Source organism: Dendropsophus ebraccatus, chromosome 2 (genome assembly GCF_027789765.1).
Source record: "Dendropsophus ebraccatus isolate aDenEbr1 chromosome 2, aDenEbr1.pat, whole genome shotgun sequence".
In the NCBI taxonomy this organism is placed as follows: Eukaryota; Metazoa; Chordata; class Amphibia; order Anura; family Hylidae; genus Dendropsophus; species Dendropsophus ebraccatus.
In genome coordinates this window covers 171,600,352-171,612,411 of record NC_091455.1, presented here as the reverse complement: position 1 = coordinate 171,612,411, position 12,060 = coordinate 171,600,352, and the positions used below count along the sequence as shown (strand labels likewise).

The 12,060-nt window shown below is 43.1% G+C and overlaps 1 long non-coding RNA gene across 1 annotated transcript in view; it reads right to left on the bottom strand.

The window, feature by feature from the left end:
* Positions 1-12,060, bottom strand: part of LOC138783700 (uncharacterized) — a 106,559-nt gene that overhangs the window by 90,738 nt on the left and 3,761 nt on the right. Inside the window, exon 2 of the long non-coding RNA XR_011361735.1 lies at positions 7,359-7,571. This is a non-coding gene — a long non-coding RNA (uncharacterized lncRNA). The remainder of the gene's footprint in view (positions 1-7,358; positions 7,572-12,060) is intronic.

The following is a 12,060-nucleotide window of genomic DNA, read 5'->3' as shown; positions in this document are numbered from 1 at the left end:
TTTTAGAATGTGTATAATAATACTACATATTATTATTCCATGTTATGCTTTATTATACTATATATTACAGTACATTTTATATATTATTATTATTATTATTATTATTACAGTTATATTTTTTATATTATACTTTTATATATTATATTTTATATATATATATATATATTATATTTGTATTTATTTTTAATTAATCTTTATTTAACTTTCTATAAAGTCAACTGCATGTCTTGTTCTCTTTGTGCACCTAAGGGAACCCCAACAGGGCCGGACTGGGACTAAAAATCAGCCCTGGCATTTCCGAGCACACAGGCCCACTCGCCGCGCGGTGATAAGTTATGAGACAATGTTGTGAGCGCAGCACGGCTACATGTTGTATCATCATGGCCATGACTGGAATTACAGGTAATAACACAGTAAATGGAGTCAGAAGCTTCTGTCTCTGTACTATGTAGCTGTGCTGCAGTTACAGGTTGTTACCACTACACAGTGTACAGAGACAGACTGCTTCTGGCCCCGATCACCGTGCTGAGTTTAACACCACCAGCACATACCTCCACATACTGAGTAATACCACCGCATACTGACTAATACCACCACATACTAATACCACAGCATACTGACTAATGTCACCACATAATGACTAATACCACCGCATACTAATGTCACCACATACTGACTAATACTACCGCATACTGACTAATACCACCACATACTGACTAACCTCACCGCTGCTACTAAATAACATCCACTGTACACAGATTACTATCACCTCATACAGTCATATAGAGGTAGACCCAGCTCCACACAGGTTCTGTACACCACATACATTACAGTGCAGTTACATCAGGTGACTCACAGGGGAGTCTTCTCTGATCGGAGTTCTTCCCTTTTCATTTTCTTCTCCATCTGCCCTGGGCCCTCCGAGCCACGAATCCACAGAATCTGCCAGACAGACATATTAGGCTCCTCACACTGGCACCATTCTCATCTCTATACTAACTGCACATCTGTATTGGCCCCTTTACACCCTCATTTAGTATGTAGGCTGACTCTATGTGACCCCGTATAGTATATGCATCCCTCTATGTAGCCCCCTAATAAATGACCCCCTCTCCCCCTATGTTGTCCCCCCCCCCTTATAGATGGCCCCCTCCCCCCTATGTTGTCCCCCCACTTATAGATGGCCCCTTCTCCCCCCCTTATAGATGGCCCCCTCTCTCCCCCCTTCCCTTATAGATGGCACCCTCTCTCTCCCCCCTCCCTTATAGATGGCCCCTCTCCCCCCTTATAGATTGCCCCCTCTCCCCCCTTATAGATGGCCCCCCTTTCCCCACCCCTTATAGATGGCCCCTTCTCCCTCCCCTCCCCTTATAGATGGCCCCTTCTCCCTCCCCTCCCCTTACAGATGATCCCCTCTCTCTACTCCCCCCTCCCTTATAGATGGCCCCCTCTCTCTTCTCCCCCCTCCCTTATAGATGGCCCCCTCTCTCTTCTCCCCCCTTCCTTATAGATGGCCCCCTCTCTCTTCTCCCCCTGTCACTTATAGATGGCCCCTCTCTCTTCTCCCCCTGTCCCTTATAAATGGTCCCCTCTCTCTTCTCCCCCTGTCCCTTATAAATGGTCCCCTCTCTCTTCTCCCCCCTTCCTTATAGATGGCCCCCTCTCTCTTCTCCCCCTGTCCCTTATAGCTGGCCCCCTATCTCTTCTCCCCCCTCCCTTATAGATGACCCCCTCTCTCTTCTCCCCCTTTCCTTATAGATGGCCCCCTCTCTTCTCCCCCTCCCTTACAGATGGCCCCCTCTCTCTTCTCCCCCCTCCCTTACAGATGACCCGCTCTCTCTTCTCCCCCTTTCCTTATAGATGGCCCCCTCTCTCTTCTCCCCCCCCTCCTATATAGATGGCCCCCTCTCTCTTCTCCCCCCTCCCTTATGGATGGCCCCCTCTCTCTTTTCCCCCTGTCCCTTATAGATGGCTTATTCTCTCTTCTCCCCCTATCCCTTATAGATGGCCCCCGGTCACTGCAGCCCTTCCCGCTCCTGTCACGTCTTATCACCGGAGCTGCACGGGCCGCTCCGGTCACTGCTGCCCGCTCCTGTCACCTGTCACCGGAGCTCGCACAGCCCGCTCCGATTACTTGTCACTGGAGCCCGCACGGCCCGCTCCGGTCACCTTTCACAGGAGCCCGCACCGGTCACTGCAGCCCGCTCCTGTCACCGGAGCCCGCACGGCCTGCTCCAGTCACTGCAGCCCACTCCTGATGTGCTTCTCTAATCTAATCAACGTGAAGGAGCATGGGGCCGCTGCGGCCGGCTGTGGTGCACGTACAACGTGCGCTCCACGGCCGGCCGCAGCGGCCTCACGCTCCTACTCCAAATTGATTGGATGAGCACATTAGGAGCGGGCTGCAGTGACCGGAGCGGGCCGTGCAGGCTGCGGTGACCTGGTCGGGCTGGGACAAGAGAGAAGGGCTGCGGCGGTGATTTTTTTTTTTTTTTTTAAATAATATTTTTTTTTTATTATGCAGCCCGGGCGGCCCACGGACTGGTAATCTGGCCAGCCCAGCGGGCATTTGCCCGGCTCACCAGATTACCAGTCCGGGCCTAAACCCCAAACACCATTAGCCAGGACACACACTGCAGCAGCCCAAGGAGTTTGAAAGTTCCTGTGATCACTATGACCATTGTGCTTCAAAATTAATAAATGCACAAAGAAAGCATGCTGGTAAAGACATCTGGATTTTGCTGGTAGTGTCAGCTGCTGATCCTGCACAAGCCTGCATGTAAAATCATTCGGGCATGTGTGAATTCACCCTTAGTGTTTGTATTTCCGGCCTCTAATTATTACATGCTACACCCTCCTGGACATGGTATTTTCTCTTTCTCACCATTGAGTCACCTTTTATTCTCCGCACAGTAGCAACGCTCCCTCTCCACATTCCACTGTTACATGCATGGAGGTGTGGGCAGGTCATGGCGTCACAAATAGTACAATTGTGACTGAACAGGCCCAGTCACCTATTCACGTCACTGACACTTTCTTGTTATAGGAGTATCGATAGTAAGGAATATACTAGTTGTCAAAAAAAAAAATGGTCGCTGACACATCTGAGCTGTCAAACATGTTAGACGGCTGGAAGCATTCCTAAGTTGCTTAATAAGTTGTTATTATCTGTCGGCGAATGGATTTTGGACACCTGTTCATCTACAATCCATCATTTCATCAGCCTCATCTACAAGTCAGATCAGCAAATTTAGCTGGTAATAAGTAGTTCACTTTACTGCTGGATGATGGTGACACGATATGAGAACTAATGGTCTGTACATTGTTTAACAAATGTTGCACTTAGAGCAAGCGCATTGTTCCCATGTTGCTCTGGGCTTGGGGTGAGAGCAGACTGTGCCCTTCCTCCCTGGACACAGCCTGTTCCCTCCCTAAGCACAGAGCGACAAGGTAGGGGCCACGGGTCGGCTACAGATAATGATAGCTCCGGTGCAGGGACAGTAGAGAGACCCCACCTCTGTATGTTAGACAGTGGGTTGTGACTTCACCATTTTTGCTATGAATAGAAGCCTTCAATCTGTAGTAAATGAAGGAATAAAACACTATGGGGAGACTTATCAAATATGGTGTAAAGTAGAACTGGCTTAGTTGCCCCTAGCAACCAATCAGATTACAGCTTTCATTTTCCAAAGAATCTTTAAGGAATGAAAAGTGGAATCTGATTGGTTGCTAGGGGCAACTAAGACAATTTTACTTTACACCATGTTTGATAAATTTCCCCCTTTATGTGTATTTCCCACAATTAGTGCATATTGAGAATTTGTTTAATTTTTGTCGGGCAATAACATACTTAAATGTATGTTTTGGCTGGACTTCTCCTTTAAGTTGTTCAGCTCACAAGTAGAAGTTTACTAATGTAAAGGTAAGCACGTGGAAGTGATTTTACCTCCTACCTGGAGCTATGACTAGTTACAGTATATGAACCTATCTGACAAATTCACTTTAAGAAATGTAGATACGCATAACAAACACAAATTTATCATTTAGTCAGGTAAAAACTGTACTGGGGCCTATGCTACTTCTATAGATAGGGTTGGACTGGGCTATAATATTCTCTGGTGGGTCCATTTAAAATGGATATTATAACCCACCAGACATTAAATTTTCAGGTTAAAATGAGTTATTCAGGATTAGAAAAACATTTCTGTTTTCTTCCAGAAACAGCACCTCTCTTGCTCTCAGTTTGTGTGCTATGTTACAATTCAACGGCACTGAAGTGAACGGAGCCAAGTTGTAATACCTGAGGGCAGGTGTGGGACTTTTTTTGATAAGCAACTATGTTTTTTTAAGGCCTCATTCACATGTTCATGTTTCAGGACTGTGCAGTATGTTTTGTCGGCAATCGTCAGCCGCAATCCACAAAGATTTGTTTGGAGTGCATCTGCAATTTGTATTCTTATGGGTCTGCAAAAATGGAAAGGTGTGTTTTGCAGATCCCATAGACTTCTATTGGGAGTTAGGGTCTGCACTAAGACATATCCTATTTTTTGCGGAACAAATTGCGGAATGCGTAAAACTATGGACAGTGTGAATAAACCAATAGAAATCAATGGGCCTTAAAATGGTCCTTAATTGTGGATCTGGGACAATAAGGGACAAATTTACAGGACAGGCCTAATTCCTGGATAGCTGTGATTTTAGGAATGCAAGATTATGATCACAATTTTTCATGCTAAAATTGCCTCTATTGAGTTTATTGTGTTGTGGTCGTATTGAAACAGTACTCCAGAGCAAAACTTTTTTTTAAAATATTCTGGTGCTAGAAAGTTCTACAGATTTGTAATTGACTTCTATAAAAAAAAGTAAGATTTCCAGTACTTATCAGCTGATGTATGCCCTGCAGGAAGTGCTGTTGTTTCCAGTCCTACACAGTGCCCTCTGCTGCCACCTCTGCCTGTGACACCGAAGGCCAAAAGGATTTCCTTTTGCCATCTACCAGTCATATGTTGGGATACCTATTTATAAATATATAGTAAATTTTCAAATTTATATTAAAAAATCACCCTGCAAAAAAACATGTACCGCATGGTATACTTTTTATTCAAATTGGTGTGATTCCCACAATGTAGGGGGTCACACCAAGCACAATATAAATCAATGTTCTTCTGGGCTTGCCTTAAAGGGACTGTCCGGGGAGCAGAATCTGACTGAAGCCTTCTTCTACCCAGTGCTTCACAAGCCCTTTAAATATACTTGTAATATTCATTGTAGCTGAGTATGAGCTCATCTGAGATAGAGAGGCTGCATTTTACTGAGAGATACAGGAGACAATATTTGCTGAAATCAGCTTTCACTATATTCCTGAGATGTCTAGTGTGAACATCTGTATTTCATTTACTTCTAAGTTATTCTTATGGCAGGAATGCCCCTGCTGAGATTCCAAAGCGTCACCGTCATGTTCTGGTCACAGTCCGAAGTTATGGAATTCTTACCATCTGCTTCATTACAGACGTTTTATAGTCCCAAAGCTCTCCTGCAGACACATACCTGTCATTCATGACCTGGGCACTACACTGTCATTAATGTGCAAAAATATACCCCCCAAACAGTCCTCACAGTCTCAGTGTATAGCTGGATCAGATTAAGATTAGATTTAGAATAAAATACTTTGTATACTCTAAGGGGTGCTGGTTGGAGAGTATTGTTACTGTGTTCATTCAACCCTTTTACTCATGAAGAATTAAAAAAAAAAATTACACTGAGCGATTATCGTCCATAATGGGCAATAATCGGCCAAATATGGCCAATAATCGCTTTGTGTAATAGGGCCTTAAGACTGGAAAAAGAATTGCTCATGCTCATTATTTATGATTGTTTTTACCTGTTTAGTTTATTTTATGTAAAAGAAAATGGCTGTATTTCCAACACACCAGTTAAAAAAATGGATTGCTCCTGCCAAAAAATAAATCACTAGGTCACACAATAAAATGAAAGTAAAATACATCCATAAAATAGGTATAAACACAGCCGTTTTATGAGTTTAATAACGTGCTACATTAAAGTCTATGAAGCCATCTGTACACAGAAAAAAAATATTTTTGATGGGCCATGACCACACAACTTTTTTGGGCTGTTTGACGGCTTTTTTTGGACGGACGTCATTTGGAGGCCTAATAACGTCCATTATTTAAAAAAAAAAAGGCAGCTGTATGTCCCTGGAGTGCATTGTAGTTTGTCCCATGGTTACTCCCTAGTTATCACAGCTCACTTCTCCTGTCTCCTTCTAATGATCTGCACAGAAAGTAGTCCCTCATACACAGCTACAGAGAGAATACATAGTGCTACAAGATCTAATTTCCCTGACTTTCCCTGGCTTATGGAACTGCATACAGAAAATATATGATATACAAATGTATTAATGCACCTGGTGAGTAGGCCAGCATCGGAACTTGTGTGTCGAGGACAAGTAACAGCAGGGGGCGCCACCACTGACATCAGTGTAAAATTTCATAATAGAAACAGATTTGCTGCAGATACACCATTTCATATACATATAATGAAAAGAAAAGTTATAACTCCGGAAATGTGAAGGGGCAAACACAAAAAAAGATATAGTGCATTGTTAAAACTAAAATTAGCTGTATCGTAAAGGAGTTCATAGTTATCTCTATTCTCCCGAGCAATCCAAAATCACAGTGTTTCTCCACCCTATACATGTCATAAAAAATAAGATTATGGGGTCAGATCATACAGTTATGAGTAAATTCCCTTTAAGAAAACACAAAAAATTGCTGGAAATGTATACTATACATGTACATCATATTTGCATAGACAACATACAGTACACACCTCAGGGCTTGGCACCTTTAAACTGTGGTATGAAGTATAAAGATGCTGGTGACTTGAAAGGGAAGCGACAAGTCACTTTGTAATTTCATTAGGTCAGGATTGAACTCACCCATGTAACTAACGCTGTCACTGTATGCTTGAAAGTGCGTATTTTCATAAGTGAGTCATCACCTGTATTGCTTACACAGGAAAATTTCTGTCACCCTTTGTGCTCTGGCATAAGTAAGGCATAGACTGTACTGTTTCAAGTAAGGGCAGCAATTCCCTAAATTGCTACAACAAGGAAGACAAAGCGTTTCATGCTTTGTTTAGGGTGCGTTCACACGTACAGGATTTGCAGCAGAATGCTGTGTTCAGTTATTCAGATCAAATCTGCAGCGGATCTGCTGTGGATCCACACCACACCAAATCCACTGCGATAAGGTACGTGTGAAGCTACCCCAAAAGAGTTTTCTGTACACGCAATTTTTTTGTACTGTAAAAAAAGGAAAAAGAAAAAACATACTCACTTGCCCCAATTCCCTTCTGCCACCATTCAGATGTTTCCTGGTTTCCTCAGATACCTTTGTCTGCTTCCTGATTTCGGTAATGTGTTATCCATACGAAATGCTGGCTCACTGCAAATCACTGATTGAGGCTGATGGACTTTGAAGGGCTAAGCCATGAAATACTGTAGAGACTAGTCCTCCTAGGAGGCGTGAAGTAGTGGAGAGTGGTGGAAGCTGCAGGAGATAGGGGCAGGTGAGTATGTTTTTTTTTTTAACAACTTATACAGTCAATTAAAGAAAAAAGTAATACCCAATAAACAACATTTAAGATGTTAAATATAAAAATTAAGCCCCATTCTGGGAAAACCCCTAAAACTCACCCTTTTGTCGCTGTTTTCAGTTAATTTTCATTGTTTCTCTAAAATCTGAACTGTTGGTAAGTATGTACATGTTGTCCATGATAATGGCTATAACAAACAACCTTTATTTGCTGTTGTTGACATGGTGCCTCCATATTCCACAGCACTGTACAGGAATTTCTTTATTCCATCAGTCATATGACACATGTTGGTTATTTCCCATGTGTCCCATTTCATTTAAAGCAATAATTTCAGTTTCCACTGCCTCTGTTCTTGATTTTACCTTCCTTTTCTCTGGGGCTATTCATGGAGCTAGCCCCATAGCTGCTGTGCCCCATAGGACCTATTATACCTGTTACCTTAGTAGTGACTCCCATGCGCACTATGATTCACTACCCTGGGAACATGTAAACACATATGTCAGATAACTTCAAGATCTAAACAGTGGTACAGAAAAGGAAAAAATATCAAAATGTCTCACAAAAAAACCCTGAAAAACTAGTAAGTTTAAGTAACCAAAATATTTTTTAGTGTGCTTCTTTGTGTTTCTTTTGATACATTATGTTACCAATTCCTGGATACATTACTTCGGCTTATATTGATTATATATATTTGTGGTGCAGCCCTAGTGTGAGGCTCGACCAGTCACTTGTTAGATGGTGAAGAGTGACTTCACTACAGTGGTGGTTGGTCGGTATATAACTCAGCCAGATGTTAGGTTGTCGTGACGCCAGTGCCAGTCGGGCACACTGGTATGATGGCACACCTGCTTTTATTTTAGGGAGTCTGGCTATACCCTTTCCCCTGTGGTCTGTAACCTGGCGGGCTGTGAGAGGGTCCCTTGGGCACTTATGACAGTAGTCCGGAGCGGAGTTGTGACCCACCACCCATAGAAAGGGGAGATGACCCAAGGAAAGTGCTATTACTGTGTAGGTGCTTAAGCAATCATCACTGAGTCCCGTTACCATAAATAAACTGTCTTTTACTTTAGAAATACTTGATACAGTGATATACAATGGGCTTCTGACTTGTCAGTCAAGTCCAAAGTATATTGTCAAGACTTGTGCTGAGAGCTTGAGAGGTAGAACAGCCGTGCTGGCCTGGTTGCGTGCTGTGAAGTAGAGTGCAGAGGAGTAGAGAGGAGGATGTTAAGAGAGTCCCAACCCAATGTAGTACTGTGCTCTGCTGGAACTTTAGAAGTAGAATAAGTAGAATACTTGAGAAGAGAGAATACTTGTGCCAGTGACCTTTGTCTTCGCACCACCTATTTCCTACCAGTGTCGGGTGACCCATCCTAGAGGGTGGCACAAGCCCCAGACCTTGTTACATGGGTTGAGCAGACTGGCTAAGGTTTCCTGGTTACACCTGTGCTGTGAGATAGAGTACGTAGGCTTTTAGCAACTTTGCTCTATCCGGATCAGTTCCTCTTTCTTCAGGATATTGTCCTGCACCTTTTGACTTGTTCATGGCATGGGCTGGGATGATCCCTGACTTGTCCACTCTGAGAGTGTCTAGCACTGCATAGTGTGTGGAAGTTCTGCTTTCAAGAAAAGAGTGTCCGTACTTCCCATGTGCGTCTGTTCACTACCGCACTCAGATTACACTGGACTTTAGCTCTAACAGGGGACCTAGCATAAGCCAGGGCCCAACGTGACTGCTGTAGGGACCATTCTGGCTTCTGTCCTCTCCGTACAGGAACCAGACTAAGACTCCCTAAAACTTCCTCTCCCCATGAGACTACCTTCTACAGGGTATGTAATACCTGATGTGAGTGGGTGAGAAGAGAGTGCAGAGAAGGAACGAGAAAAGAGATAGGTAGAGGAGAGGAAAGAGCGCTCATTGGTGCACAAATCACAAACAACAATAACCCCTTGAGTACTACAGCTGTGCAATACTTAAGCATACAATATACATACTACCGACATCTAGTGGCAAAACTTAGGTACAACTGCATCACCACTTTTACTTAGAGTACAGGCTTTTGCAAAGGGTGTATACATCAACAACACCCGTGGTGGGACACCACATTTTGCCTCTGAAGATTTTGTACTTTCACATTTACAATTTACGTTTCCTATTACCCTAAATCAAAATCACCCCAAAATAAAAGTTAGCAGATTGAATGTACCCTGGGCCGTGTGTTCTTCTATGGTTAGAGTTCCTCAATTTGGATTTTCTTCTCCATTCAGCCTGGAGGACTTCTCCCACCCAAGGCTCATCCCTGCAGAATCTGCCAGACAAATATTTTACACTCCTCACTCTCACACTTTCCTCATCTCTTTGCAAACTGTACATCTCTGTTGACCCTATAACATATAAGGTCCATATAGTATTAGGACCCTCTATGCAGCTCTGATATAGTATAATGCCTCTCAGTAAAATTCACTTATAATATCAGGTCTCTCTGTGCAGGCCCCATATAGTATCAGGTCCCTCTGTGTAGCTTCTATATAGTAAATGGCCCCCTCTGTGAATCTTCCATAGAGCAGATTGCCCCCTCTGTGGATCCCCCAAATATTATATCTGCATTTTTTGTGTATCACACGTATAGTAAATGGCCTTTTTTGTGCAGTCCCCATATAGTAGATGGCCCTGTGCTGCTGCCCACTATAATCATTATAATAGATGGCTCCCTGGCTGCTGTCTCCTATAATAGATGGCCCCCTGGCTGCTGCTCCCTATAAATAGATGGCCCCCTGACTGCTGCCAGCACTATAGTAGATGGACCCCTGCTGCCTACTTTAACAGATGGCCCCCTGACTGCTGCCTCCACTATTGTAGATGCCCTCCCTACTGCCCCTACTATACATGCCCCCCTGCTGCCCCCAATATAGATGGTCATCATTCAGCCATCAGTTATCTCTCCTATATGCTGCCTGTCCTCCCCACCCACAAGAATGTGCGGCACTGCGAAGCACTCCTGTATTCTCTATGGGGAGGGGTAAGTTGCAGCAAGAGAGCTCTCCCTGCAACGTATCTCTTCTGAAACAAAGTAGCGAGCCATGATTTTCCATCACGTCCGACCCCTATTACACCTGCATCATCTGTCGGTGGATGATCGGGAGAGCCCCACACTCCCGCAAATGGCAGGTTCAGCCAAGAGGTGTGTGGCTAAAAACAGAGCATTTGAATACATTGTTGGGCGGCCTGGCCTTTTGAATAATCTGCTGTGTAAAGGCACCTTGCTGATCGACGCTCATTTGCAGGCCTACATGGCTGCATATTGGGCCATGTTCAAGGACCCTTAGGGCAGGTTCTGTCTCTGCCTTACAGTATATAACAATATGCATGTATCAGATATAAATCTGCTGTGGGAAGTGTTTTTGTCAGGACAGACAAGCTGACAATTGTATGTTTGAGCCACTGTAAACTTTATGGGAACTGTGTGAAGCTGATAGTGGAGTTATCAGTCACCATTATACGTGTTGCGCATATAGAATCATATAATGATGCTCCAAAAATGAAGGAAGTCCATATAATAGGAATGCCTGGGTAAGGCAGCTCTCACATCAAGTTTTTGCATCCCTGACAAAAAAAATGGAACCTACATATTTTTTCTGTCTTGCTGTATCCTGGTTTAGTGGTAAAAAAAAACCCAACCCAATATATTTAAAGTGTCACTGTCGTTAAAACTTACAAAATCTAAATCAACAGTAGATGTGAAATAAACCAAGTTTGCAATATACCTTCATTATTTTTTTTTTGTTCTTATCATGCTGTAAAACAAAGCTGAACTTACCAGAAATCTAGGTCCAGTCTCCTGAAGGCAGATTTAAAAAAAAAAATGCTTGTTGAAAAAAAAAAGACTGAACACAGAACAGAGTCACGGCTCAATGCATCCATCAGTCAAATGACTGCCTTCTCTCTGTGAGCGCTCAGATCGCCTGGGATACACAGTACTTCCTGTTTTATGACTGTTTCCTGGTTTTTGAGAAGAAAAAGTAAAAAAACAGGAAGTGCCGTGTTTTCCATAATAACAACAACAAAATAATGAATGTAAATTGCAAACTTTTTATATCCCATCTACTGGGGATTTAAATTTTGAAAGTTATAACGACAGTAACATTTTAAAAAAAAGCAGGCTGTTTCAACCAGATGCAAAAATGTAATGTGAACAGGCCCTATAAAGAATGTTAGCGGGATTCAAATCTGTTTCCTCATACTTTATAATCTATTGAAGACGTTCCATAGTCCGGTTATTATTTGTCAGCAGCTTTTCCTGTTTTGCGGGGCCATTTTTTCGTCATGGTTCATGTGAAAACAACATCTTACATCCAGTGTAAAACTATCCAGTCCACTAATTCCTTTAGACCTTTGTTATCTTGGCTTTCCAGACTGCAGAGATTTTTTTCTTTGTTAAAGGG